Source organism: Nicotiana tomentosiformis, chromosome 10 (assembly GCF_000390325.3).
Source record: "Nicotiana tomentosiformis chromosome 10, ASM39032v3, whole genome shotgun sequence".
Lineage (NCBI taxonomy): Eukaryota > Viridiplantae > Streptophyta > Magnoliopsida > Solanales > Solanaceae > Nicotiana > Nicotiana tomentosiformis.
In genome coordinates, this window is record NC_090821.1 from 14,255,908 (window position 1) to 14,280,203 (window position 24,296).

At 39.8% G+C, this 24,296-nt stretch overlaps 1 non-coding gene across 1 annotated transcript; it reads right to left on the reverse strand.

Annotated features, from left to right (window-relative positions):
* Nucleotides 1-17,569: 17,569 nt before the first annotated feature.
* Nucleotides 17,570-17,676, reverse strand: LOC117275564 (small nucleolar RNA R71). The gene has a single exon (XR_004505739.1). It is a non-coding gene; the product is annotated as a small nucleolar RNA R71 (small nucleolar RNA).
* Nucleotides 17,677-24,296: the final 6,620 nt, after the last annotated feature.

The window sequence follows — 24,296 nt, forward strand, 5'->3', positions numbered from 1 at the left end:
TGCTGTTGTCGGAGCACTCTTTCAAGAAGGAACCCCTCAAACAAGACTATTCTACTTTAATGGTCAGCATTTCTTACACTGAAAAGTGCGTTTGAAAATATATGTAAAATCATATAACATTAAAGTGTGGTGCGTGATAAAAAAGGGAGACCTATCCCACCAGCCAAAAAGGACAAACCCACTGAAAGTCATGTATCATCTGATCCCCTTGATGTAGATGACTATACTAACTTGATGTAGATGACTATACTAACGAACATGCTGCTATTGCTTATGTAAATGCCAAAGAGAAAAATCTTCTTTATATCACCATATGTGGAGAAGAGTGAGAAAATATCAAGTTGTAAAACTGTAAAAGAAATGTGGGACAAACTTGAAGTCCCCTATGAGGGAACTAACAAAGTTAAGAAAATAAGGATAAACCTTCCGATTCATGATTACGAACTATTTCAAATGAAGGAAGGCGCTGTTGAAGAGAAGTTATTGATTCAGCAAAATTATTGGGGATCTAAAATCATTTGGGAGACCATTGAAAAGTAGAGAACAAGTCAGAAAAATTCTAAGGAGTCTATGTTGCGCCCCGTTATTTTCGTGAAAGCAGGTTTCGACACTTGACAACTCTTTTAAATGGGATTAAAAGAGAAGAGTCGTCACCTAACAATTTTAAGGTACGTTAGGGCACCTATTTGCGAATAACTCCGGTTAAACTAGTCTGCACATCTAAATATCGGGTAAGGTCTCAAATTACCTCGAAGAGTAAGTGTTAGGCACTTTTCGAGATTCACAACTGTAGTTCCCGATTGAATTTTATGCTATATGGGAATCTTAAGTTATTAACTAATTACCCTAAGTGAACCTGCGAATTGATTTATTATTAAATTAAGTGAATAGGTTATCAAGCAGGTTATTAGTTACTCTAAGTGGAACAAGACGACCAGATGTAATTTGATTACTAATAATCAACTAAATTAAAGGATATTTAAAGAAAATAGAATAAAGATAATTCAAAGATGTAATGGAAGAAGAAAAAATAAATAACTAATATTAATTAACAAGCTTGGTTACAAAGATGTTCAAGCCTTAGAGCTACTAGGTACTAATTCCTAATCTTGGGTAGAACATACATGAATAATTAGACATGATGGGGGTCCTAAATTCTTAAGCCTAAAGGATCAACCCAGGCAACATAAATAATACCTTGAAACTTTAAGTGCAATAGTTTCTCATATTATCCAGCGAGCACAGACTATCATTTCTAGCTATCCGATTACTATCTTCAAGTTGTATACCTAAAGCACGTTATTTCAATTCTAAGTTGTACCCTATGAGTGCCTACCTGTCACATCTTATTTGTTCAGGAGGTATTGGACAGCTATAGGGGTGCTTCTAGACTCGTCCTACGGTTTCTCAAAAATTAAAACTAGGCGCCAAATAATTGAAACACATAGGACTACAAAGAATGCAACTAGCACGTAAAGGCTCACATTTATCTCTTATACGGACTCGTAGAGATGCAAAATTGTTACTAATTAAACTGGTTTTAAAGGAGCGGCAGAAAATATGTTGATATGGTGGATTGGTTTAATGAGTTTCCCTGTGAGAATGATTTCTAATCGCAAGAGTATGCTTGACAGTTTTATAAATTAACCTATACCATTAAACTAATTAGTTTAAGACTAAGACAGTATCTTTGAACGACACTCGTAAGTGGCCGGTTGCAATAGTGAGGAGGTATAAACTATCTAACTACTAATCCTATATGCATGATCTCTATGACATCATAGTAAAAATACAAAAAGAAAATAGACTTAACGTTATCTGATCTGTATACGGTCAAAATCGAATCTGCCCTTCGTGTAATTAGTCAAGATTAGAACATAATGGACTGAGGGTCGTCATTATAATATCGAGATGTGATGTGAAACCGGGTTATCGAGCACAAGATTCAGGGACCGATCAATACCGAGCTCGAGTCAATATCAAGCTATGATGTGAAGTTGTGCTATCGAGCTCAAGATCCAGAAATCGATCAATACCGAGCTCGAATCAATATCGAGCTCAAGCCTCAGAAACCGACCAATACAGACACCGACCAATACCAAGACCAACCAAGATCGGGCCAAGAGGCAAAGAGCCGTTGTAGCCGCACTAGGGGAGAGAATCTCATCGGGAATCAAGGAAAAACTAATTAACTAATCTACCATGGGATCCCCAGTATGTATTTTTAATTATATCCAAAGTAGGATTCCTTCACTATATTAAGAGTGATTATCATTCATTTAGAGGGACGGATACACAGATTGAGATACATTCATACACTCTCACATTCAAAGACTATTGCGATTTACATAACATCTAGCTGATATTATCCTTTTTGGGGCTTTTGATATTGATTCATCATGTTCATTTATAAATCATTCTCTATTTAATTTGGGTTTGTATTTATTCCTTTTTTACAGTCAATATTCGATACATTTCTACTTATTTTTTCGATTTGTACCAATTTATATCACGTATCCTTAGAACTACGTATAAATTTAACTCTATCTATTTTTCGGGTAAATAGTTTGGCGCCCACCGTGGGGCTAAGGATAATAGTGATTATTTGGTACGAATCTCTGCAACACACCATTTTACACTTGCTCTTGGAAGTGTCTTTTATTTCAGGTTAAAAACGACGAACTCTCAATTAATGGCCCTACCTATCGACAACGAAGCTGGCCTTCAAGATGAGAACAACAACCTGACGACCGAGAATGAAAGGCCACTCGTCGAACCCGTTGGAACTCGGGTCGTAGATCCCATTGACGTTAATTCACATGCGGCCATCAAGGCTAACCAACGTTCCGACCCCGAAAACAGCATTCATGGTGGAACTCGATCTACAGTTTGAAATACCCAAAATGTTGGATAAGACGGAATCAGCTTGCGTATGATTTTCAAAATATTGCAAGATCAATAGGTAGAAATAGCTCAGTTGCAGAGCCAAACCCAGGCACCGAGCAGGACTGAGCCTAGTCCACCCCGAGAAGTCATCCACGAAACGGGGCCAGCTATAGTTAGATCAAATGAATAAGAATCGGGGACTAATCCTGAAATTATTAAGATGTTCGAGGAACTGACAAAACGAATTGAGTCAGGAGAAAAGAGGCTTGAAGCAAACGACAAAAAAGTAGAAACTTATAACTCCAGGGTTGATCAGATCCCAGGGCACCACCGGTATTAAAAGGCTTGGATTCCAAAAAATTCATACAAAAGCCTTTTCCCTCGAGCGCGGCTCCTAAATCGATCCCCAAGAAGTTTTGCATGCCCGAAATTCCTAAATATAATGGGACGACCGACCCCAACGAACATGTCACATCTTACACATGTGCCATTAAAGGGAACGATCTAGAAGACGGTGAGATCGAATCTGTACTATTGAAGAAGTTCGGGAAAACCCTGTCAAATGGGGTAATGATATGGTATCATAATTTACCGCCTAACTCTATCGATTTTCTTGCTATGATTGTAGATTCTTTCGTAAAAGCACACGCCGGAGCCATAAAGGTCGAGACCAAGAAGTCGGACCTTTTCAAGGTAAGGGAAAAAGATAAAGATATGCTAAGAGAGTTCGTATCTTGTTTCCAAACAGAACGAATGGATCTACCACTGGTCACGGACGATTGGGTTGTTTAAGCTTTCACTCAAGGACTGAACGAACGAAGCTCGATGGCTTCACGACAGTTAAAGCATAATTTGATCGAATACCCGGCCGTTACCTAGGCAGATGTACACAATTGATATCAATCAAAGATTAGAGTCGAAGACGACCAGTTGGATTCTGAGTCCATTATTAAAAGGGATATCGACCGAGAACCAAGGTCAAACAAGGACTGATATCGGCAGTATAACGGAGATCGTAGGGGTAGAGAACCCACACGCAACTCCATACAAGGCGAAATGAGAAGTGATCGAGGCCAAGGGTCTCGGGGGCTGATGAACAAGAATGGGTTCGACAGGCATACCGGGCCTAAGGAAGCACCACGGTTATCAGAATAAAACTTCAACATCGATGCATCCGCCATCGTGTTGGCTATCGAATGCATCAAAGATACTAAGTGTCCTCGACCTCTGCAGTCTGATCCAGCCTAGAGAAATCCCAATCAAATGTGCAAGTATCATGGCACTCATGGCCACAGAACTGAAGACTATAGGCAGGTGAGAGAGGAGGTAGACCGGTTATTCAATGAAGGGCACCTTCGGGAATTTTTAAGTGACCAGGCCAAAAACTATTTCAAAAACAGAGATTTCAATAGACAAAACGAACAAGAAGATCCACAACACGTCATCTACATGATCATCGGAGGGATCGATGTCCCCCAGTGGCCGGTGCTTAAACGTACTAAGATGTCGATTGTAAGAGAGAAGCGATCTCGGACTCAGGAGTACACACCTAAAGGAACCTTTTCCTTTAGTGACGAAGACGAGGAAGGAATCGTGCAACTCCATAACGATGCACTGGTAATATCTCTACTTATGAATAAAACTCAAGTTAAGCGTGTTTTAATTGATCCAAGTAGTTCGGCCAACATCATTCGATCAAGGGGCGTAGAGCAACTCGGTTTATAGGACCAGGTCATGCCCGCAACCCTGGTACTAAACGGATTCAATATGGCATATGAAACTACTAAGGGCGAGATAATTTTGCACTAAACGTGGCTGGGACCATCCAAGAAATAAAGTTCCACGTGATTGAGGGCGATATGAGATATAACGCCCTATTCGGGAGGCCATGGATCCACAACATGAGAGTAGTTCCCTCGAACCTTCACCAGGTTCTGAAATTCCCAACAAAAGAGGAATCAAAATGGTCTACGGGGAGCAATCGGCCGCAAAAGAAATGTTTGTCATCGATGAAGTGATTCCGATATCTTCACTATCATTGACAAAAGTATCAGATTCGAAGGAGGAATGAGATACCAAATAGCAATCACAAATGTCAGCCTCGACCCAACTAGAGAATCAAAAGACTGGCGAAGATGATGATGACTATGATGTCCCTCGATCCTTCGTGGTCCCTGATGATTCCGATGCTACCAAATCAACAGTCGAAGAACTGGATCAAATCACGCTAATTGAACATCAGCCCGAGCGAAAGGTATACCTGGGCACGGGTTAGATCCCGAGCTCAGGAAAACGTTTATTCAATTTCTTATAGCTAACATGAATTATTTTGCTTGGTCCCATCTTGACATGACTAAGCTTGGATCCGAAATTCCATCCAATAAAGCAAAAAATAAAGCCCCAGTCCGAGGTCAAACATGCCTTTATCAAGGACGAGGTAACCAAACTTCTTAAAATAGGATCCATTCGAGAAGTAAAATACCCCGAATGGTAAGCAAATGTGGTGGTAGTCCCTAAAAAGGGAAACAAACTTTGAATGTGTATAGATTATAAAGACCTGAACAAAGCATGCCCTAAGGATTCTTTTCCTTTGCCTAATATCGATCGTATGATCAATGCCACGGCCGGCCACGAGACTCTCAGTTTTCTTGATGCCTGCTCCGGGTACAACAAGATACAGATGAACCCGGAGGATCAGGAAAACACCTCGTTTATCACTAAGTACGGTACCTATTGTTATAACGTAATGTCATTCGGTCTAAAAAATGTTGGTGCAACTTATCAACGCCTAGTAAATCGAATGTTCAAAAAATAGATAGGGAAATCAATGGGAGTTTATATTGATGACATGCTAGTTAAGTCCCTGCGAGCAGAGAACCATTTAAAGCATTTGCAGAAAACTTTTGACATACTGAGGGAGTACAATATGAAGCTCAACCCCGAAAAATGTGCATTCGGGTTTGGCTCGGGCAAGTTTCTTGGTTTCATGGTCTCCAATCGAGGAATCGAGATCAACCCCGGCAAAATCAAAGCTATCGAGGACATCACGGTAGTAGATAATGTAAAGGACGTGCAGAGGCTAACGGGGTGGATAGCCTCCCTAGGACGATTCATTTCGAGATCCTTATATAGGAGCCACCGATTTCCCTTACTACTTAAGAAAAAAAGCAACTTTGCATGGACTCCGGGATGCCGACAGGCTTTAGAAGAACTAAAGCGGTATTTATCGAGCCCGCCACTGCTTCATACCCCGCAACTGGATGAACAACTTTACTTGTACTTAGCTATCTCAAAGATAGTGGTAAGTGGAGTTCTGGTTCGAGAAGAACGAGGTATGCAATTCCCTATTTATTATGTCAGTCGGACCTTAGGCGAGGCCGAAATTAGATATCCACACTTAGAAAAATTAGCACTTGATTTAATAAGCGCCTCTAGAAAATTGAAACCATATTTCCAGTGTCATCTGATACATGTTGTAACAACTTATCCTCGTCGAAATATTTTGTACAAACCCGAGCTTTTGGGTCGATTGGCCAAATAGGCCATAGAAATCGGTGGGTACGATATTGAGTATTGACCCCGAACCGCTATCAAATCTCAAATCTTGGCGGATTTTGTGGCTGACTTTAAGCCGGCCTTCATACCCGAAATTGAAAAAGAACTACTGATAAAATCGAGTACCTCTTCGAGAGTCTGGACCCTCTTTACGGACGGTGCCTCGAATGCAAAGGGGTCCGTACTAGGCATTGTACTAAAATCATCCGAAGGTAATGTAGTTAGACAATCTATCAGAACTACAAAATTGACTAACAATGAGGTCGGGTACGAGGCCATGATTGCAGGTCTCAAACTAGCTAGAAGCTTGGGAGTGGAAGTCATAGAGGCTAAGTTTTATTCCCTCCTTGTGGTAAACCAAGTTAACGAGACTTTAAAAGTCCGAGAAGATCGAATGCAGAGGTACTTGGATAAATTACAGGTGACTCTACATCGATTTAAGGAATGGACTTTGCAACATGTACCCCGAGAATAGAACAGCAAGGCCGACGCTCTTACAAACTTAGGTTCATCGGTCGAAGATGACGAACTCAACTCGGGGACTATCGTACAACTCATGAGATTGGTAATCACAGAAGGTCACGCCGAGATAAACTCCACAAGTTTAACTTGGGATTGGAGAAACAAATATATAGAGTACTTCAAGAACGGGAAGCTTCCATCATATCCAAAGGAATCAAGAGTTCTGTGCATAAAGGCATCACGGTTCACCTTGTCCGAAGACGAAATGCTGTTTAGAAGGACGTTCGATGGACCATTGGCAATATGTTTGGGACCAGGAGATACCGATTATATCCTACGGGAAATTCACGAGGGAACTTGTAGAAACCATTCCGGTGCCGATTCGCTGGTCCACAAAGTAATCAGAGAAGGGTATTATTGGATCAATATGGGCAAGGATGCAAGGAAGTTCGTTCAAAAATGCGACAAATGCCAAATGAATGCTCCCAAGATTCATCAACCCGGGGAGATAGTCCACTCGGTCCTATCTCCATGGCCTTTCATGAAATGGGGAATGGACATCGTTAGCCTCCTCCCATCGTCCCTAGGTAAGGCTCAGTTTATTTTGCTTTTGACTGATAATTTCTCTAAATAGGTTGAAGCACAGGCTTTCGAGAAAGTCAGTGAAAAAGAAGTGATAGACTTCATTTGGGACCACATCATGTGTCGATTCGGGATGTCGTCCGAGATTGTATGTTATAATGGAAAACAATTCATCGGCAGCAAAGTAACTAAATTTCTCGAGGATCACAAGATCAAAAAGATCATATCAACACCGTATCATCCATGCGGGAATGGAGAAGAGATTGACCGACGCCAAAGGAAAATCGAGAGAAATACTACCCGAGGTCCTATGGGCATACCGCATAACATCGAAATCCAGTACCGGAGCAACACCATTCTCGTTGGTTTATGGTGCTGAAGCCCTGATCCCCCCCGAAGTCGGAGAACCTAGCATTAGGTTTCGATATGCAACAGAGGAGTCGAATAACGAGTCAATGAATACGAGCCTAGAATTGTTGGATGAAAGACGAGAAGCTGCTCTCATCCGATTGGCCGCCCAAAAATAGCGAATCAAGAGATACTACAATCGAAGGAACAATCTTCGACATTTTAAAATCGGGGACTTGGTGCTAAGGAAAGTCACCCTTAACACCTGAAATCTGAATAAAGGAAAACTAGGTCCAAACAGGGAAGGATCATATCAGGTTCTCGAAATCGTCAGAAAAGGATCCTACAAGCTCGGTATAATAAACGGCAAACGACTACCGAGCAATTGGAACGTATCGCACCTAAAGCGATACTACTGCTAAGGTACGACCCTCTCATGTTCATTTGTATTTCGAAACTAACCCTTGCAAGTGTTCGACCAGAAACCAGAATTGATTCTTCAACTCGAAATCTTTAGGTCTGAAAGCACGCGTTTCACTCTTTTTCCCTTAGACCGGTTTTGTCCCAAATGGATTTTTCGGCGAGGTTTTTAATGAGGCAACCATCGAGCGTGCTAACTTAGAGCAATTCAATAGTATCTGAGGCCTCTTTACAATCAACCTCGAATACGGGGGGTCATTGCTCTCGAATATATCAAGATCGATGCAAGGAAATTACTTCATGGTAACAGGGTCTCGGCAGGAAAAATTTATAAGGGCCAAATAGTCAAACGAACCATGCCCGCATAATTTGCTCGAGCCCTAGCACAAAACATGTACACATGTATGATGACATATAAAGAGAAATTTCTTCTTTACCAATATCTCATACCACAGAAAAGTTTTTCCACTTCATATTCTCGATCTATTATGTAAATATGCTTAAGGGCCGACCATGACCAGAGTTCGAATGACTACCCTGTAAATTGGGGACTGCCACACAAAAAATCAATGAGATCGAATTATATAAGGCCTAAGGGCTACCTTAATTCGGGTTCGAAAAATCATTCTCACTCGATTGGCTAAGGGCTACCTTAATACGAGTTCGAGAAGCCATCCTCACTCGGCCATAAAGCCTAAGGGCTGTTTTTTACTTTGAGTTCGAGCAAACACTCACTCGACCTTAAAGCCTAAGGGCTACTTTTACTTCGAGTTCGAGAAATCATTCTCACTCGACCATATAGCCTAAGGGCTATTTTTACTTCGAGTTCGAGCAAACACTCACTCGACCTTAAAGTCGAAGGGCTACTTTTACTTCGAGTTCGAGCAAACACTCACTCGACATTAAAGCCTAAGGGCTACTTTTAATTCAAGTTCGAGAAATCATTCTCACTCAACCATAAAGCCTAAGGGCTGTTTTTTCTTCGAGTTCGAGCAAACACTCACTCGACCATAAAGTCTAAGGGTTGTTTTTACCTCTAGTTCGAGCAAACACTCACTCGACCATGAAGCCTAAGGGCTGTTTTTACTTTGAGTTCGAGCAAACACTCACTCGACCTTAAAGCCTAAGGGCTACTTTTACTTCGAGTTCGAACAAACACTCATTCGACCTTAAAGCCTAAGGGTTACTTTTACTTCGATTTCGAGAAATCATCCTCACTCGACCTTAAAGCCTAAGGGTTGTTTTCTTTTTCTTAGAATTCGAGCAAACACTCACTCGACCTTAAAGCCTAAGGGCTACTTTTACTTCGAGTTTGAGAAAACACTCACTCGACCATAAAGCCTAAGGGCTATTTTTTCTTCGAGTTCGAGCAAACACTCACTCGACTAAAAGCCTAAGGGCTACTTTTCTTCGGGTTCGAGCAAACACTCACTCGACCATAATAGCCTAAGGGATGTTCTTTACTTGAGTTCGAGCAAACACTCACTCAACCTTAAATACTAAGGGCTACTTTTACTTCGAGTTCGAGCAAACACTCACTCGACCTTAAAGCCTAAGGGTTACTTTTACTTTAATTTCGAGAAATCATCCTCACTTGTCCTTAAAGCCTAAGGACTGTTTTCTTTTTCTTCGAATTCGAGCAAACACTCACTCGACCATAAAGCCTAAGGGCTGTTTTTTCTTTGAGTTCGAGCAAAAACTCACTCGACCATAAAGCCTAAGGGCTATTTTTTCTTCGAGTTCGAGCAAACACTCACTCGACTAAAAGCCTAAGGGCTACTTTTCTTCGGGTTCGAGCAAACACTTACTCGACCATAATAGCCTAAGGGATGTTCTTTACTTGAGTTCGAGCAAACCCTCACTCGACCATAAATCCTAAGGGCTACCTTAATACGAGTTCGAGAAATCATCCTCACTCGACTACAAAGCCTAAAGGCTACCTTAATTCGAGTTCGAGAAATCATCCTCACTCAACTACAAAGCCTAAGGGCTACCTTAATTCGAGTTCGAGAACTCATTCTCACTCGACCATAAAGCCTAAGGGTTGTTACTTTACTTCGAGTTCGAGAAGACACTCACTCGACCATAAAGTTTGAGGGCTGTACTTTACTTCGAGTTTGAGCAAACACTCACTCGACCATAAAGGCTAAGGGCTATTTTTTACTTCGAGTTCGAGCAAGCACTCACACGATCAAAAGGCCTAAGGGCTACACTAGTTCGGTTTTGATCAAATTATCTGAACCCCGACCTTAGAATAAAAACTTCATAATTCTATAAGGTAGAAAGGAAGAAAACTTTTATACATGTCAAAAATCAATTACAAGGGCAACATGGCACGATAAAATTTCTTTACAAAAAACCAAAACGGTCTTATAAGAAACACAAAAAATACTATAAGACTTAGTCCTCTCCTGGAGTAGCGTTTTCGCCCTAGAGGCCCCATTCACTTTCAGGTCCGCTCGCACTCCCGGTATCATCATCATAAGGAAAGGCCAACACTCTGGCTTCGGCTTCAAGCTCCTTAGCTTTCTCGATCTCGGCTGTAAGATCGAAGCCACGAGCATGGATCTCTTCGAGAGTCTCCCTTCGAGACTGGCATTTAGCATGCTCGGCAACCCAGTTTGCTTGAGCGTGAGCAGCTTCAGCAACCTCCTTTGCTCGAACCTGAGCAGCTTTGGCATCAGACCGATAAACGACCACCATTGCATCGGCATTGGCCATGGTTTTCTCGACCTCCGATCTGACCGCTGCAGATTTCTGTGGCCAGTTTCTCTTGATTAGAATTTGCTAAGCTCAACCGAGACTAAACTCCTCGATTTTCTTGGCATGCACCAAGGCTTCCTCTTTCAATCTTCGGAGTTGGACCTCAGCTGAAGCCAGTTGAGTCCGGGAAGTCTCCTTTTTTGAGGCGAGGCGGTCCATGCTCTTCTTCCATTACTCGGCCTCTGATTTCTCTATGTCCACTTTAGCACGAAGCTGCCTGATCACATCAAACTTTTGCTCGACCTGCGGGATCGAACTGTTAGCCATCACTCCCGAGTCAATATCATTAAATCCAAAGATTCTTTTTACTGCTCGGCCAGCTCAGCTTGTTCTTTCCGAGATGTTTCCAGCTCAGCCCGAAGTCCTTTTACTTCTCCTTCTCTCTGCTCACTGAGAAGCTTTAAGGCATCTCTCTCGTCAGTAATCCTTCGAACTTCGGCTTCGTACCGGTTCAGCTCCCCTCGGGATCGAAAAAATGCCTCATGATGAAGCATAAAAGCCTACAAAAATAAAAAGAAGGAATTATGCAAGAAAAGAAAAACACAAGTATGAAAATTGGCAAAGAAAGTATGAACTTACCCGTTTCAGGGCTTGTTGGGCTTCGTTGAAAAGGCAAGGCGCTCCTACCTCTCTCGAGCTCTTCTTCGGAGCCTCCAAGTCACTCGGGCCGGTGACATCTTCTACTTTGATAAAATAACCACGGAAAGGGTCCTCCTTTCCATGGGCTCCCTCCCCGTGACAAGTCTCCACAGCTTGAGCATCACGTATCATCAATTGGGAAAATGAAGGGAAAGAGGGGGAATCCCCGATCTCTATTGCCTCGAGTAGGTCTTTTTGGGCGTCACCTCCGTCTTGGGGAGCCTCAAGCTCGGTTTGCACACCGGCATCCGTAGCTTCTTTGACGGACTTTTTGCCCTGAGGTAAAATATCCTCAGTCTCCCTCGGCTCGGGAACTTGGGTCAAAGTCTCATCCTCGGCCTCATCAAGCCTGTACTGAGCAGTATCAACTCCCACTGATAACAAAGTATTTTGAGTATCGGTGCTAGCCCTTGCACGGGCTAACAGCCCGAAATCACTTTCTTCTTCTTCTTCATCCCTTAAACTCGGGACCGACTCCATAGTCAAAGGGATTGTGTTCACCTTGGGTGTATGAACCGCTCTCTTAACCACCTTCTCCGATTTTGAGATAGGTGGTAAAACTTCTTCATCACCAGGTGGGGGTCTCATAACCGCATCTTTTCCTAGACCTACAACGAAAGAAAAGTAAGTAAAACTTATACCTAAAAAAATACTTGAACAATAAGAAAATCGGTGAGCCAAGAGGAAGGTTTACCATGAGTACGAGCCTCCCACCGTCCCTTTGACAAATCGCGCCATGCGCGCTTGGCATATGTTGACGTCGAAACCAGATTCCTAACCCAGTTCTCGAGATGGGGAACCACACCCGGCATCCAAGCAACGGCTGTGTCAAGAAAAACACTGATAAGAAAAGATAAATAAGTAAAAACAATAAAAACTAAAAACGGAATCACACTTACCGTTCATATTCCATTTCTCAGTAAATGGCATACTCTCAGCTGGGATTAGGTCCGAGGTCTTCACTCGAACGAACCGACCCATCGAACCCCGATCTTTATCTTCATCTATGCTCGAGGTAAACGCCTTGGTGGGCCGGCGTTGAGGCCTTATTAGCCCACCTCGGTAAAGACGAAGGCTATATAATCTTACGAGGAGGTCGAGGGTGAAGGGAAGTCCGTCGATCTTGCTCATAAAGAAACGGAGCAGTATTACAATCCTCCAGAAAGAAGGGTGCATTTGGCTGAGGGTCACTTGGTACTTCTTGCAGAAGTCGATGATGACCGGATCGAGGGGACCCAGCATAAAAGGATAAGGGTAAACACTCAAGTATGCTTCCATGTAGGTAGTGATCGCTTCCTCCAGTACCGGTATCACAACCTCTTTATTTTCCCAACCACAATCTTTCTTCACCAAATCAAGAAGGCTTTGGGGTATCGAGCATATATATCTCGATATCGGCTCACATCGACCAACAACCAATGAGGGTTTCTCGACCTTAAATTCGGAATAGATAACGCATCCCCCGGGAACGAGTTCTTCAAGACGTGGCTCCACCACCGGTTTCTCACCGGCCGAGATGAGGAAGCAGCCTCTTTCTGAGGAACTGATTTAGATATCTTGGCCATTTAAATTTTCAAGAATAAAGAAGTGGGAAATTGAAATATTTTGATATTTGGTGAAGAACAAGCAAATAAAGTTTTAAACCTTGAAATAGAGAGCTTTGGGGGAGACAAAGAACTGTAAAGATTGGAATGAAAAGAGATTTGAAAGTAAAATTTTCAAATAATGAAGAAGGGGGGCTATTTATAGATTTCACAGTGACGGTTCAAAATTAGTAGTGGCTGACCATCGGCTGACGCGCATTTAATGCCTCCGTAACTGGACCGACGGTAAATTCATCACATACGTCACAATCGGGTTCGACGTAGAAGTCAGTATGTATCTAGTCAGAGGTTGAAAAATCACATCATTTCTCGTCACTTTCTTTTCGAGAAACGAGGGGACTATCTGTATACGGTCAAAACCGAGTTTTCCCTTGGTGTAATTGGTCAAGATTGGAACATGATGGACCGAGGGTCATCATTATAATATCAAGATGTGATGTGAAACCGGGTTATCGAGCTCAAGATTCAGGGACCGATCAATACCGAGCTCGAGTCAATATCGAGCTATGATGTGAAGTTGTGTTATCAAGCTCAAGATCCAGAGACCAATCAATACCGAGCTCGAGACTCAGAGACCGACCAATACAGAGATTGATCAATACCGAGACCAACCAAGATCGAGCCAGGAGACAAAGAGCCGTTGTAGCCGCACTAGGGGAGAGAATCTTGGTGGGAATCAAGGAAAAGCTAATTAACTAATCTATCATGGGATCCCAACTATGTATTTTTAATTATATCCAAAGTAGGATTCCTACACTATATTAAGAGTGGTTATCATTCATTCAGAGGGAAGGATACACATATTGAGATACATTCATACACTCTCACATTCAGAGACTATTGCGATTTACATAACATCTAGCTGATATTATCCTTTTTGGGCTTTGGATATTGATTCATCTTGTTAATTTATAAATCATTCTCTACTCAATTTGGATTTGTATTTATTACTTTTTTACAGTCAATATTCAATACATTTATACTTATTTTTTTTATTTGTATCAATTTATACCACGTATCCTTAGAACTACGTATAAATTCAACTCTATCCGTTTGTCGGGTAAACAAGATCCTATGAGCAGCATTTCTATGTGACTTCGGCCTTAGGTTTTTTAAGTTACAAAGTGTCCAAGTAACATAAGTCATTACTTAGAACCTTATAGGCATGTTCTTTAAGCGTAGTGGCACAACAATCAAGCAAATTAGTGTATAATAGGTCCTATAGACATGATTTCTATGTGTGAGAACTTAAGAACATAATATCTAGGCAGTTTTGAAGACATGCAAGCAAATTATAACAAATCCTATAGGCATACTGGCTAAATGACATAATTGAATTATTAACATATTAGGCAAATCATGCAGTGTCCAATTCACATTAGTTAAAGTCCTAGGCTCATGATTTCTAAGTGAAATGGGCAAGAAATTAAGATCCTATAGGCATGAGAGCTAGTAGCAGGTAGCATGTAGGAAATTAAGCAGTAAGGAAATTAACATGTAGCAAGTAAGGATGTTGGAACCTATAGGCATGTTATCTACCCAAGTATGCAAGAACTAAACTATCCCAGGTCCTTTTTAACTATTTTTCCCCATTATTCGTCTTTACAAGTTATTACAAACCAAAAGAAAATAATAACAAGCCCAATATGAGTACACAAATATCCCGGTCATACTTCTGGGCCTTCAACAGTCTTACAACTTCTTGCAAATAGCAGGTCCAAACTCCAAGTACACAAGATTAAGCTGACAGTGCGATTTGGATTCAGTACCAAGTCTGGCCCAATAGTAAGAATAGTGGCATACCCTCCTAAGCACTTTAACACATCACATAACACTTTAAGAGCACATGTCTTCAATCCAATTTCAATTCCACAAACATGATCACCTCCAAAAATATTCCCTATTTCTTTAAGCACTACTTTGATTACCCACTAGCAAAGGCAAGATATCAGGGTTTTTTTTCTTTTGTTACATATATTTCTTTCTTCTTTTTTTCTCTTTTTTTTTTTGTTTTTAACAATTTTCGCTAGCGGTGTATTTCTTACAACATAAGTTCACTTTTCTTCTTTTATTGGTTCCTTGATGGTAGGCTATAATTCCGTATTTTAGTCGTTTATTGCACTCTAATTTATTACACTTTACATGTGTTGAGCTTTAATTGCTAGTGTTTTGCACTTATTGTGTGTTTTATGCATTGTAGAAGTGATTCCGAGCTATGTAGATTTTGTGGAGCTAATTCGAGCTATTTGGATCTTTAAAGTCTGAGTAAAATCCTAAGGGATTAAGTCGGGATCGTGTTCGGGGTTCGAGGACCAAGCCTGGACGTCAAAAGTCGAAGATTGGTCAGTACTCTGAGAATTCCTCACTGTCGCGCCGTGTGGGGCACCGTGCTTGTGTAATCCTATGCTGCCAATCAGAAATTAGCTCACTGGATTTCCCCACTAGTGCACTGCATGGCACGTCGCCCCATGCGGCACGCCTGTGCAATATTTACAAAGTGAAAATCCAATTTCGGCTAGGAGAAGGTGGTTTCATCTAGGCCCGACCCTACTTGGAATAAATACATGAAAAACATCATTTTCTGGACTTTTGACATATATTCGACCAAAGGAGGCCAGGAGGAGTTGGAATAACACGGGCACAAGGATTTCATCATTCCTTCCTCACTCAAGACCCGAGTTTGAATTGAATTTATGTTTTCCTATACTTTAACTTTATTTGTGATGAATTTCTCCATATCTATGGAGTTGTTCTCTTTAGAGTTTGATGGATTTGGTGTTTTAATGATTGTTTGTGGGTTATAACTCTATTTTTGTATATTGAAATATTTTTGGATGATTTAATTGTTGCATATATATTCACTTATTCATGTAATCGAGAGATGCATAACTTGTGATATCTTTGCATTATATTGTTGGTTGAGTTCATTAATTCTTCTAAGTAATCGAAAGAGGCTAGTTGAATCATTGATTAAACCTAGTTAGGATAATAATCAAAAGAGGTTTTCCTAAAGATCAATCCACTATGCATTGTTCCATATCTTCACGGGCTTAAATTGGTTCATCTTTTGAGGTTAAGATTTAATCGAGAGAGGAGTTATTGCTAAACGTTTGAACTAATAATTGAGTGAATTTGAGAGACTCACTTGAACATTAGAAGTGAATTACCTAGAGTTAGATCCCAAAAAATTATCTTGCACCTATCCTATCAACCCCTATTTTTTTCACTAATAACTTCCTTGTTTATCTTTGTTGCGATTGTCATTAGTCAATAGCTTTAGATTCTTTAGGTAATTATAGTTAGAAATCAAAGAAATCTCAATTGTTGATCATCTTGAATAGCAATCAAGCTAGAAACTACAAGAATACTACTTAATTTCAATCCCTGTGGGTACGATATTATATTATACTATATTTGACTAGCGAGCATAATTTAGGTGTGTGTTTCGAGCTCGTCAAATTTTAGCGCCGTTGTCGAGGATTGGCAATCAATAGTGTTTGAAGTAGTTTATAGTGCTAATTCAGGAATTTTTCTTTTTATTTTATTTTTATTTTTCTCTTTTTAAGTTTGGGTGTTCTTTGATTATGTGCAGGTTACAAGTTGAGTTTGGTGCATGACTCGAGCTTCTGTGAAAGAAGTGCTACCATACGAGCCAGAGATAGAAAAATAATTGTGACAACTGAGGAAGGAAAAGGATCTCACCGATAAGCTAGAAAAGGTTGGGCAATCCTCAACCAAAGAAACTATGACAGGAAATGGTGATGATAATGTAGATTTGGCTGCAAGAGAGGCAGCCCAACAACTAGAAAAAGTTGCACAGGATGCTGAGGAAGCATCTTTTAGAGATGCGCAGAACATCTATGAAGAAGAGAGGGGTCAAAGACTTAATCAACATCAACCCTTGGCTGTAGACCAATTTGGAAATATAGCTCCCGGGCCTGGGATACCACTTGGCAATTATGATAGTCCGGTTTACAATTAAGGATTATCCAGTGTTAGACCACCTCCAATTGCAGTAAACAATTTTGAGTTGAAGCAAGGGTTGCTTCAAACCCTTTCAGAATTGTTGTGTCTTCAGAGGGAAGCCAACCGAAAATCCAAACACACATCTAATGGACTTCGAGGAGATTATGAACACCTTTCAATACAATAGGGTCTCACCAGATGCAGTGTACTTAAGGGCATTCCCATTTTCACTTAAATATGATGCTAATGAGTGGCTTCGAAGCTTGCCCGGTGGCTCGATCAGAACTTGGGAGGAGATGACCAAACAATTCCTTGTTAAATATTTCTCCTCGGCTAAGACGGGCAAAATTAGAAGAGAAATCCATAACTTATTCCAGAATGAGACTAAAACTATTTTTGAATCATGGGAGAGGTTTAAGGAGATAGTTAGAAAATGTCAACATAGCGGAATTGAACTCTGGATGCAACTCCAGGATTTTTGGGAATGATTGACACCGGCCTCGCGTAGAACATTGAGCAATGCAGTTGGAGGCCCTTTGATGAAGAAGACTCCAGAGTAGATAGTTACAATTCTTGATGAGTTATCTGAAGATGCTAATCAATGGCCCTCTGAGAATGCTAAAAGAAGAAGATCAACTGGTGTTCACCAAATTGATGCTAATTCATCTATGCAGGTACAACTTGATGCTATGGCTAAGGAAATACGAAATCTGACCTTAGCCTCGATACAAAATGAGCCTCACGCAAATTGTGATATATGTGGAAGAGGACACCCTACTCATGAGTGTTAAGCCTCAATTGAGGAAGTAAATATTGTGGGAAACTACAATTTCAATGTAATGGGTCAGAGACACCCCGGTTTTTCATGAAGTTCACTTGGGGGTACTGCGAATGCTTGGCAACAAAATAACTCTAGACCCCAGGGATAAGGATCTCCAGCATACCAAAATCAGCAGAGGCAACAATTTCAGCCTCAACAGCCCATTTAGCCTGGTTTAGAGGATCTAATGAAGGCCCTCATTATCAAGACAGATGAGAGGTTGGACACCTATGGAGTAGCTATCAAAGAGTTGGGAACATCTTTTTGAAACCTGGAAAGACAGGTTGGGCAGCTAGCTACTCTATTATCTAAGAGGATTCCAGGAACTCTCCCGGTGGATACTGAGAGAAATCCCAAAGAAACAGTAAATGTTGTAACTCTGAGAAGTGGGCAAGTGTTGAAATATCCCACCCCAATCCCAAATGATGTGAAACTTGAAAAAGAAAGTGGGGAACAGCTGAAGAATGATGTTGAATGATGTTGAAAAAAAGAAGAAAGGCCCGATGAATGTGGAGAAAAAGAAGAAGGAAGAAAAATTGAGAAGGGAGAAACATGATGAGAGCGAGCATACGCTTACTCTACCTTTCCCTCAAAAGCTATATAGAGAAAAGTTGGACAAGCAGTTTGGGATATTTCTGGATGTGCTAAAACAGGTTCATGTAAACTTACCATTCACATAAGTGCTCTCACAAATTCCTGCTTATGCCAAATTCTTAAAAGATATCCTAACGAAGAAAAGGAAAATAGAGGAGACCTCAGTGGTCAAGCTTGTAGAGCATTGCAGCGCGATATTGCAAAACAAACTCCCACAAAAGTGTGGAGATCCAGGGAGTTTTACTATACTCTGTAGGAACTATTCATTTTGATAAATCGTTATGTGATTCTGGTGCCTCAATTAACTTAATACCTCTATCTATTTACATGAAACTAGAGAAGGAGATCGGAGAGATAAGGTATGTGCCAATATCTTTGCAGCTGGCAGATCAAACAACTATAACACGCGAGGGGATAGTGGAAGATGTGTTAGTTCGGCCGGATAAGTTCGTATTTCCTGTAGACTTTATAGTGGTAAATATGGAGGAGAACAAGGAGGTCCCCCTCATCCTATGAAGATCATTCTTAGCAACGGGTAGAGTGATACTAGATATACACGAGAGAAAACTCATGCTTAGAGTGGGTGAGGAGACTATGACTTTTGATATGAATGTAGCAAAGGGGGGCACAAAAAGATAAACCAGTTGCAAGTGTTGAGTGGAAAGTGAAGGGCTCGAAAGAGAAGGCTGCAGTGAGCAAGAAAGATAAGTGTGGGGTGTACCCAAAAAGGCTGAGATAAAGCTGTCTACATGGATGTGCGCATTAGTCCGGGCGCGAGAAATGGAGCCTGACTTCGACTCAGACCCCGACTAGATATCTAGGAAAGTTTCCTTTACCTTATGCTTTTTAATCGTGTGTCATGGGGACATGCCATAACTTAAAGTGTGGGGTGGGGGATAGTTGTATGTTGCATGTATATTAGTTTTAGTTTTTGTTGTTTTAGTAGTTAGAGATAGAAAAGAATTGAAAAATCCATAAAAATTGAAATTTTTTTGATTTTTCCCGATGATGGATATTATTCGACTGGTTTCTTGAGGGAATAAAGTCGAAAGAAAAAGACAAAAAGATTTTCTTTTGTTAGGTAGTGTAATAAATCCCCCTTGGTTTTTCTTAGTGTCGCGGTTTTTTTTCAAGGATTTTGTTTGAACCGGGTGTAGTTAGTTTTTATTTTTATTAGGAGTAGGAAACTTTGTGCTATGATTTGAATGGAAGGAAATATCTCTTGACTTTATTATACCTTGAGAATAGTGAGTACTTTAGTAGTGACACTTCGGCTCAGTTTTTGCCTCTTGTACAAGTACCTTAAATTGTATGATCTTAACTTTGCTTAACTGCTTTGACTAGAGTGTTGTGATAGTCCAATCCTGAGTGAGTTATGTTCCATGTGTGTGTGAGGTCTTGTGTTATTCCGTGCATTATATTTGATGTCTAGAACTTACCCCGTGTGTTTGCAAAGCGAAATAATAATTTTATTCAGTCTTGAAAGTGATATAGGTATTTCTTTGTTGAGCCAGTGATATGTGTTTATCCACCTAATTGTTATGTATCTTAGTTAACCCTTTGACCCTGTAAGCCTGTTTCTTTGGCAACCACATTACAAGCCTTACTCATTTGTTTGAATTGGCCATCTATTTGAACCTTATACCTCTCGTTAGCACTTGAATTTGTTATGAACTTTGTAAAAGTTGAAGTATGGGGTGTTTGGTTTTGGCTTTTGAGTGGAACTATTGAAATAAGGAGAAAGGTGCATGGTTTTGAAAAAATAAGAGCCACTTGAATTAAAAAAAAATAAAGGGGAAACAAATTACGTGTATGAGTGAAAAATATTCCTTGATAGTGGTTACTTGATGTAATTGTGCTTAAAGAAGTAGGGAGTTAATGTATATTGATGTGAAGGTGGAATTATGGTTTGACAAAAGTGTGGGATTTTTAATAATGAATTATATGTATTAAATTGCTTAGGGAGGTGTAATCACTCTTATATCCAAATGTATCCTACCCATCCCGCAGTCTACATTACAACCAATTAAATTCCTATTTGATCCTTGACTGAATGAACTAAATTAGTAGAGTAGTACACTACGAGCAAGCTTATGGTACGTCTTTTGTGGCATATGAATGTTGTTTCTGAGAGTGCGTGAATTCTTTCTATCTTGAGTTCTTAATTGTTCTTAAATTTTATTGTGTGCGGAACTACTCTCTATTGTGGTGTGAGGGCACTTGATTCATGAAGGAAAGGTAATGCTTGACCTCTGTGTTAGAGTAAGTGAGCGGGTTATAAAAACATGTGGTGCTTTTGAGTCAAATTTTGAGGCGAGGATGTTACGATATTGTCCTTAATATGTTTTAAATATTGTTGGTGTGATGAGTTAGGAGAGTTGTTGAAAAACATCATGTCTATATGAATTGTAGTTTGATTTCTCAAGGACGAGCAATGGTTTAAGTGTGGGGTATTGAAGGTAGGCTATAATTGTGTATTTTAGTCACTTATTGCACTCTAATTTATTGCACTTTACTTGTGTTGAGCTTTAATTGGTAGTGTTTTGCACTTATTGTATGTTTTATTCCTTGTAGGAGTGATTCCGAACTATGTAGATGTTGTGGAGCTAATTCAAGCTATTTGAAGTTTTGAAGTCTGAGTAAAATCCCAAGGGATTAAGCCGAGATAGTGTTCGGGGGTCAAGGACCAAGTCTGGACGTCAAAAATCGAAGTTTGGTCCGTACTCTGAGAATTCCCCCCCTTACCGCAGTGCGTGGAGCGCCGTGCTTGTACAATCCTCTGCTGCCTGTCACAAATTAGCTCTCTTGATTTCTCCACTAATGCCCTGCATGGCGCGTTGCCCCATGTGGATCGCTTGTGCAATTTTTACAGAGTGAAAATCCAATTTCGGTTTGGAGAAGGTGGTTTCGTCTGGGCCTGACCCTACTTGGTAGAAATACATGGAAAAATATTATTTTCTAGACTTTTGACACATATTCAACCTAAGGAGGCTGAGGAGGACTTTAAAGAACACAAGCACAAGGATTTCATCATTCCTTTCTCACTCAAGACCCGAGTTTGGATTGAATTTGTGTTTTCCTATACTTTAACTTTATTTGTGATGAATTGCTCCATATCTATGGAGTAGTACTCTTTAGGGTTTGATAGATTTGGTGTTTTGATGATTGTTTGTGGGTTATAACTCTAGTTTTATAGATTGAAGCATTTTTGGATGATTTAATTGTTGCATCTATATTCACTTGTTCATGTAATCGAGAGAGGCATAACTTGTGATATCTTTGCATTATATTATTGGTTGATTATATTAATTCTTCTAATAATCGAAAGAGGCTAGTTGAATCATTGATTAAATCTAGTTAGGAGAATAATCGAAATAGATTTTCGTAAAGAGCAATCCACTATGCATTCTTGCATATCTTTACGGGCTTAAATTAGTTCATCTTGTGAGGTTAAGACTTAATCGAGAGAGGAGTTTTTGCTGAACGTTTGAACTAATAATTGAGTGAATTCGAGAGACACTCTTAAACATTACAAGTGAATTACCTAGAAATAGATCCCAAATAATTATCTTGCACATATCCTATCAACCCTTATTGTTTCCCCCTGATAACTTCCTTGCTTATCATTGTTGCAATTGTCATTAGTCAATAGCTTTAGATTCTTAGTTAATTATAGTTAGAAATTATAGAAATCTCAATTATTGATCATCTTAAATTGAAATCAATCTATAAACTACAAGAATACTGCTTAATTCCAATCCCCGTAGATACGATATTATACTATAATATATTTGACTAGCGAGCATAATTTAGGTGTGTATTTCGAGCTTGCTATTTCCTCAAAAGCCACTCAAGTTCCCTCCTTATTTCTTCTAGCGCTCATTTTGTAATTAAAGTGCTTTAAGAGATAAAAGGATTAAAAAATATCAAATAAGAACAAAACGGCTATAAGCTTGTAGTGTGAGTGAAAAATAAAAGTCGATAGGCTCAAAAGGGTTAACTAGGGATAAATTTTATTTATGATGAGCATTAAAACTCGAAAAGATCAAAGAAGGCCTAAAATTATTTTTCAACCCGAGCAACACCTAAAAGTTTGCTTGAACTCACATACCGGACAAGTTCTAGACTCAATTACAATACATGGACTACACTAAAAGACCTCTCCACACATAGCACATGATTCACTAAGGATGGTCTTATTCCGACTCTCAACTAATGGAAGTATTCACGGAGCCACGAGATATTAAGCATTAAGCACAAAGTGAACATAAGTCAAGAAAATGAGACATATGTGTCAATAACAGGCTATCCAAATAAACAAGGCATCATGGACAATTTTAAATCAGAGGGAAGATAATACACATACCAAAGCCTAAATATCCTACTATCAAACAAGTCAAGGGCGCCTAGAAATCTCATCTTTATTCCTCCATTATTTTTTCCTAAATTCTAACCTACTCTAAAAATAAAAAACTATTATCCGATTCAGACTACATCTCATCGTTAAGAACCGGGGCACAAAAAAAATCACGGGAGATTATTACTACCTAAGAAAACTAAAAGACATGTTTTTGTGTTTTTTTATTTTTTTTGTGTTTTTGCTTTAGACTCTAATCCTTCAAGAAAATTGTATAGGAGATCCATCGTATGGAAAAGTCCAATGTTTTCTACTATTTTTTCGATTTTTTATATTTATATATTTTTTTAATTTCTTTTTTCAAATTAAGCTACTAAAGTTATTTACTAAAATACTACATTACTAGCTTTATTAATTAAGACGGTAAAAATAAGAAGCTAAAATCTTTTTTTAAAAAAAAGAAGTTAATATACTAATATAATACTACTAATTATCTAAAGAAATTCTCCCACCCCACACTTAAAAGAGTGCAGTATTCTCAATGCACAAATAAAGTAAAAAAATAATAATGGTGGACAAGAAACTTCCTGAAAGGCCAAAGGCCGAAACAATAGCAGTTCACGGGGTACTCAGACTTCTCATATGCATGGCCATTTGTGCGGGTACCTCACACTTAGTCCCAACCATCTGGCTCGCTTTTGCACACCTCCAATGGCTCTGCTTCTATGCTCATAATTCTACAAAATAAAATAAAATAAAATAAAGTAGTAAAGCTTGTTGCCTCCCAACTAGCGCCTAGTTTATATTCGTGGCATGACTTGAACCACTTTTTGCCTCCACCTCGAACTTATGAATTGAATCCTTAATTTGGCTTTAAGCTTTCGGCTATGCTCCTGGGGTAGTGATACAAATCTGATTGGGCAAAGGAACCACTGCACATTATGCACTTCTTGGCCTTTAGATGAAGTATGTAACTATGTCTTTCTGGCACGACAAATTCAAGAACATAAGCACCTTGTCCATCATCCATTGACTCCTCCATGACTCGATTTTCATGTCATCATCCAAACACAATATTGAAAAATATATGGAATGAGGACCAATCCACCTCAACTCTAGAATTGTATTAATATTTACATCCTCATATTTACGTGCACTAGAGTCTTCAAATATAACCTTATCTACTTCCTCACAAGACTCTAATGCACTTTTCTCAAAATTGGCATCATCAACAAAAATATGGTCGAATGATTGAATCTCCACTTTTAGCTCCTCAATTTTGCATATAAGCTCCCTTTAA